The sequence below is a fragment of the Phoenix dactylifera genome, chromosome 3 (assembly GCF_009389715.1).
Source record: "Phoenix dactylifera cultivar Barhee BC4 chromosome 3, palm_55x_up_171113_PBpolish2nd_filt_p, whole genome shotgun sequence".
Taxonomy (NCBI): Eukaryota; Viridiplantae; Streptophyta; class Magnoliopsida; order Arecales; family Arecaceae; genus Phoenix; species Phoenix dactylifera.
Genome location: NC_052394.1, coordinates 21,253,309 through 21,259,308, shown reverse-complemented (window position 1 = coordinate 21,259,308; position 6,000 = coordinate 21,253,309). Strand labels below are relative to the sequence as shown.

At 37.0% G+C, this 6,000-nt stretch overlaps 1 long non-coding RNA gene across 1 annotated transcript; it reads left to right on the top strand.

Moving 5' to 3' along the window:
• The first annotated feature begins 3,150 nt into the window (after positions 1-3,150).
• LOC103718487 lies at positions 3,151-5,710 on the top strand. Its single transcript, XR_005511217.1, has 6 exons — positions 3,151-3,583; positions 3,669-4,345; positions 4,427-4,830; positions 4,944-5,041; positions 5,131-5,274; positions 5,420-5,710. It is a non-coding gene; the product is annotated as an uncharacterized LOC103718487 (long non-coding RNA).
• Positions 5,711-6,000: the final 290 nt, after the last annotated feature.

The following is a 6,000-nucleotide window of genomic DNA, read 5'->3' as shown; positions in this document are numbered from 1 at the left end:
GCATTTCAATCCACGATCTAACAGCCACTGACATTTTGAGTATGCCATGAATTGCTGTAGATGAATCGCAGTATGCTCAATTAAATCCCTGACTTGGCTTCCATCACTGCTAGTGCTTAAAAAAGCTTTATGATGAACAACAGCAGCTTGGAGGGATTGGGCATTTTATTTTCTATATACATGAACTGGAATATAAGATTGACCTCTCTATCTGGCTATGAGTATTTAGATATGCTAACTTTAGTGTCAAAATATACTCTTAACAAAATAGTGGGAGTGGATGTTTTATACTAATTGTCTTGTTTGCCCGATCTTTCTGTTTTATCTGATTGCTATTACTGATGTTGTGACGAGGAGAACACTTTGTTACCGTTATACATGACAAAGCAGATTCCATACCGTAGAACTATGAAGAATATGGGTTAAAGAAAGGAAGAAAGAAGATGATTTGAAAGATAATCTAAGACTTTCTCAGTTGGCATGCATGGGTTACATGCATTGATAAACGAAAATTTCAGTTTGAGCTATTACCAGCTTATGCTTTATTAGTTTTCCTATTCAGTTTTGAACTTATAATCTTTCTGTTGCAAAAAAATTTCTGTTGGCCAGACGATGAACGGGCTTTTCTTCTTAACAGCATGTTTCTAAACCTTGCAACATAGTTTAGTGCCCGCAGGGAGATGTGCAAGTACCACCTATCAGTTCTAAAATCCTTATGATCGTCCATTCTGAATTTGTTTTATTTCACTTTTAAGATCTATATTTTGTTTCCACTCCAAAATTCTTCCATGCTTTTCTTTGAGTTCCCATTGTGGCTTTCATAGCATGGAGATATAGTAGGAGATTGCTATTTATTGTTTTTAAGGTTGGCTAAAACTGGGTATACTTTCTCACCGAAGACATAAGAATCACTTATTACTAGTATAATAGCACTAAACTTTTTAGTACAGATATCAGTTTTTTCTGCTGCTGCCTCTTTGTAAAAGGCTGCTTATCCTTTTGGCACATAGTTTGGATAAGGTTATGTGGTAGGTGTCTTTTTCTTTTTTTTTTCTCCCAAAAAGAAGTTTGCCTTCTGTTTTCTTACTAGTCGCTTGTAAAAAATTATGCCATTCCATTTAATTTAAGAAAATGGTCTTTTGTCCTTAGAGCATTTCTGTATTATTGGCTTATCGAATACAGTGAGACATCTTCTCTATGGTAGAAAGGTGATAACAGGCATAAAGCCAATTATTAGCTTCTATTGTATCTTTTTGGTCACATTTGCTGCAGCTAACCTCTTAGGTTTTAGTTGCTGTCTTATTTTAAGGTTACTGTGTTAGAAGTAATAGTAGAGTTGGACTGGATTTGTTTTCATTATTATCTCTTGAGCAAAGGCAGATGATTGGAGTATGGTCCCTTTTTTTGTCATGTTAAAAATTCTTCCTTATATACTTGAATGCTTATTATGATATACTCCCTGTAAATTTGCAATCTGAATATGATTTGAAAGCTGCATAGAAGCAAAAGGAATTTGATGGTTTTGTGCAACTTCAGCATTTGATGTTGTTATGATTCTGTTATCTCGTTTCTAAGAATAGCTACTAGCTGCAGAGAGACTCAGATATGCTTGGCATAATGGTGAAAATTCATATCATGTACCAAATAATATAGTAAGATTAGATAGAAAATAATGGAAAAATATAATAGAAGGGCATTTGGACTTTGCTATTTCATGGTGGATGGACACCCTTTTTGCATATTGCTTGTTGGGAGAGCACCAGATGGGAGCATACATAAGGCACTGATTCTACCATGGCATTCTGGTTTACACTCCTAAATGAAGTTGGGTAGCAACAGTTATTAGCTAAAAACCATGAGATTTTCTTCAAAACCATGGTCGAGAATATGAGCAAGATGGTGATAGCATAGTCATGAATTCAAGATTAGAACACCAAGAGTTGTAATCTTTTTTTTTAAAAAAAATAAGTTTTAGTGTGGGCTGGGTTTAGAAAATTAAAATATATATTTGAAAAAAAGTTTAACAAATCCCAGGAACAGTTTTATGAGCAAGTAATTTAGTAAACTTTAGAAATCATATAATTTAAACACAAAAAAACATGAACTTACAAGTTGTAAAAATTCAAAAAAATAAAAACTTTTTCTCATATTACAATGATAAATCAAGAAAAAGTTGTCAATTAAAAAAATGATAATAGCTGACTAGATAACTTTTGTCACTAAGAATGAAGTTGGCGCTCGCTAGGCATGAAACCTTTTCTATGAACTTTATCTCAGTGTTTTGAGTGTTTGGCCAGCACGAAACAAGAAGAACACTTTGTAGCATTGTTATTATCTTTGAATAAGGAAGTTGAACCTAAGCTCAAAATAAAATTTGCAAATCTACTGGAAGTTAATTATTTTGGCAGTATATTGCATGTACCAGCTTACACACCAAAATGATATGGTTCAATTAAATAAACTGGGGAGAACCTATGAAACGGTTGACCCAAATGTTAATTGCATGGATCGTATTATTCTCAAAGCCGTACCAAATAAAAGTTAAGGACCAGAAAGATATTATTTATCAAAAATTGATAATCCTTGAAGTAGCATTGAACCAGTTCTACATTTGTTACTGGAATGTGCTTGTGGATGAAGAATCGCAAATGGTTGATAAAAGGATTTTGGATGAATGCTCCTTTTATTCGGTGCAAGTTATCAAAACATTGGCATTTAATTTTCCCGACTATATCCTTGGGAAGCTGAAAGATGAGGTTGCCTCATCTCCTCAGTGCTCATCTCAAATTGTACCAGGATCTGTATGAGTAAAAAAGCATCGGTTTTACATGATTGGAATTGGTCATCTTGTTATGTGATCTTTTATATTTTTTCTATTTTGATGTTCAACCTTTCTACAGATGATATTTTCAAAATAATGGAAATAATTTGGATATGTAAATGTAAAATATAGTATCCAGATTTGTGCATATTGCATTGATTTAAGATGACATAGTGAATTTATTGTTCATTCAAGATATACCTTATGTCATCTTAATCAATCATAAATGTCTGCCAAAAAGAAAAGTTCTGTAACATGTCTTCATCCATTTTACATCCTTCTGTGGGTGTTGTGCATCTGTCCTCATCACTGGCAAAAGTTGCACACACATCGGCTGGCAGGATATAGCAGGCCATGCTGCAAGTTTGTTTGTCAGTGATTCTGTTGTCTATTGTTGTGAAGAAAATTCTTCTCTCATTCAATGAAAGAATTAGTTCTTCTAAATGATGTTCGCAATGCATATTATATTGATATGATTGACAACAATTTCCATGAAATGCTGCTTCAAACATCCAGGGATATCTTCTCTTATCATTTTTTGCATGCATGGTGCAATTCAGTTGAATGTGTTGTCACAACCTTGAATACAATTGCTGAATATGGTGATCTTTGATATATTTTTTTTGTAGACTCCATATGCTGTTCTGATCCAAGGCAACATCTTCTATGGGCATAGACACTTGGTTAATCAATCTCAAATGTCTGAAATGGATCATGACCGAATCTGGAATCATCCGCACCCTGATTCTCACCTGAACTTGGGTACTTCTGTCAATTTCATGCTTCTGGATGTTATTAAAAATTTTTGGAACTTTATGAATGACACGTTTTGAAATTTGATTTGCAGAAAATGGTTCTTAGTTCGTCCTTCTGAGAATGCAGCAGTCAATGGGGTGAATTCAGTGGCTATTTTAACATGATTCCTAGATCAAATGACCCCATTGCCTACTTCAGAGATTCCAAATTACATGGCAGTTGGACCCTCACATGATCCCTACCTGCATACTCCATCTGCTGCCAGCTCTAGTCGGCTTCCACCAAGTTATGTTCAGCATGGGCCTCCTTTCTACAACCAACATGCAATTGGGGATGTAGGCAGCACAATTAATCCTCAAATGGACTATGGAAGAGCATCATACAAAAGAAAAATCCCAGCACTCGCAATTTTCTGACAGGGGAACACCAGTGGATATTATAGTGCTGGTAGTTCTTCCAATCTTCCCATGTCGAATGAGCAATTACAGCCAAAGCCTTATCAGGTCCTCATTGCTGCCTTGGGAGCCCGTTAGCACAGTCCCTAGTTATGGAAGCAGCAATCTTTTGACTTTTGGAGAAGGACCCCGGAGGAATGTCAGGAGCGACATAATCATGCCCGTCACATGGAAACCATCCCAGTTGGGTTCATGCATCTAACAACTTGCCTCAACATTTTCAAGCAACAGTGAATACTGCTGTTTGGGTGTGGTAGGACATTGGAGCCAAAATTCTGTCTCTATGGATCCCCAAGAACGGTTCTCTCTTCAGGTTAGTCTAATTAGTATATTTGGTTTTGGATTTTTAAGTTGACTGCTTAATTTGTTTCCTACATGGTTCTGGAAATTGCAGAAGTTAGCTCCAATCATGAGATTAGTCAGTCCCTTGCGGGAAGCAGTGTCACCGATAACAATATGGAGATCGATGGTGGGTACCACACCAATCTCATTGCAAGTAGAAGTCCGAGTACCATGCCAAGTCTTCAGGGTCCTCCAACACGAGGCGCAGGGCTGGCCCACAGTAGTTACAGTCAAAGAACTTACAGGGCCATTCCAAACTACCCATCCGTGGGTTTTGCAGCCACTTTGGAAGATGATAGGCGGCCAGGAGTGGAAACTGCGATGCCTCCTAGACATCCAAGACCACCGTCTATTATGGGGCATAATAATGAGAGGAATGGAAGGGCAAGGAATTTCTATGATAGATTCCAGTCATTCTCAGATGAGGACAATACTCGCAGTAGATGGATCTCTGAGGTGATAATGTTATTAGTTGATGAAATCAAGCTTTCTTTTGGCTATTCCAGAATAAAAAAATGCTACTTAGCATGCACCAAAGAAGACTTATCCGTCTTGATTTATTTATGCAGGGTGTAGCTATAATGGACCGGTCAACTTCTATGATTCCAGGAATTTCTTTGATCAGCACCGTGACATGAGACTGGACATCGACAGCATGAGCTATGAGGTCGGGATTTTTTTTTTTTGAAGAAAATTACCTTTTATTTTCCCTTCAATCAGATCACTAACAATGTCAAGTTATTGGGGTTGGCACAGGAGCTGCTTGCACTGGAGAAAGAATTGGAAATGTCAGCACAGGCTTGTCGTCAGATGCCATCTCAAGATGCTTGATGGAGACGATACTATTCTTGCAAACAGAATCAGGATGACGAGGAAGAATTGAAGTGTGCAATTTGCCTGGTAATGTTTCTTAAACCACGTCAACCACGTCCATGAGATTTATGTCTAATTGACTTGATTAAAAAGAAAAGCCTAATCTTCTGTTGACTAAATTACAATAACGTAACTAGGTGTTTGTTTTATGGTCTGCATTTTGAATTGACAGGAAGAGTACCGAGATGGGGAAAGCATTGGGAGACTAAAATGTGGACATGATTTCCATGCCAGCTGCATAAAGCAATGGTTGCTGATAAAGAATGCCTGCCCGATCTGCAAAGCCTCAGCCTTGGAAGATAATATGAAGTAAAAATAAATGGTTTCTCCATAATTATGATGGTTAAGATAGATCTAGTCACTCTCCTCATTTGTACATACTCCGCCAATGGTGGACATGACATGTTTACAGATTTGAAACAGCATTTCTTCCGTGTTAATATGTTGCAGGCGTTTCAGATTTGTTCTTGTTGCATGATTCTAGGATGAGATCCGATATGCGTTGCTCAGGAACTATTTACCACGTACTATGCGAGTACACCGAGTAACGGGAAAAATTTTTATAACGAAATCTCTAAGCATTGTTGGGTGCCGGAAGAAATAAGGAAACGAGAAAGGATGACGCTGTTACTACTGGGTCAAACTTCTTGATTACTTATCCTCAAACTGTAATGCTTATGCTTGGATTAATTGGTATTTTTATTTTTTTACTGATGCTGGTCCCTAGTTTGAGAAATTGAAATGGAAAACGTG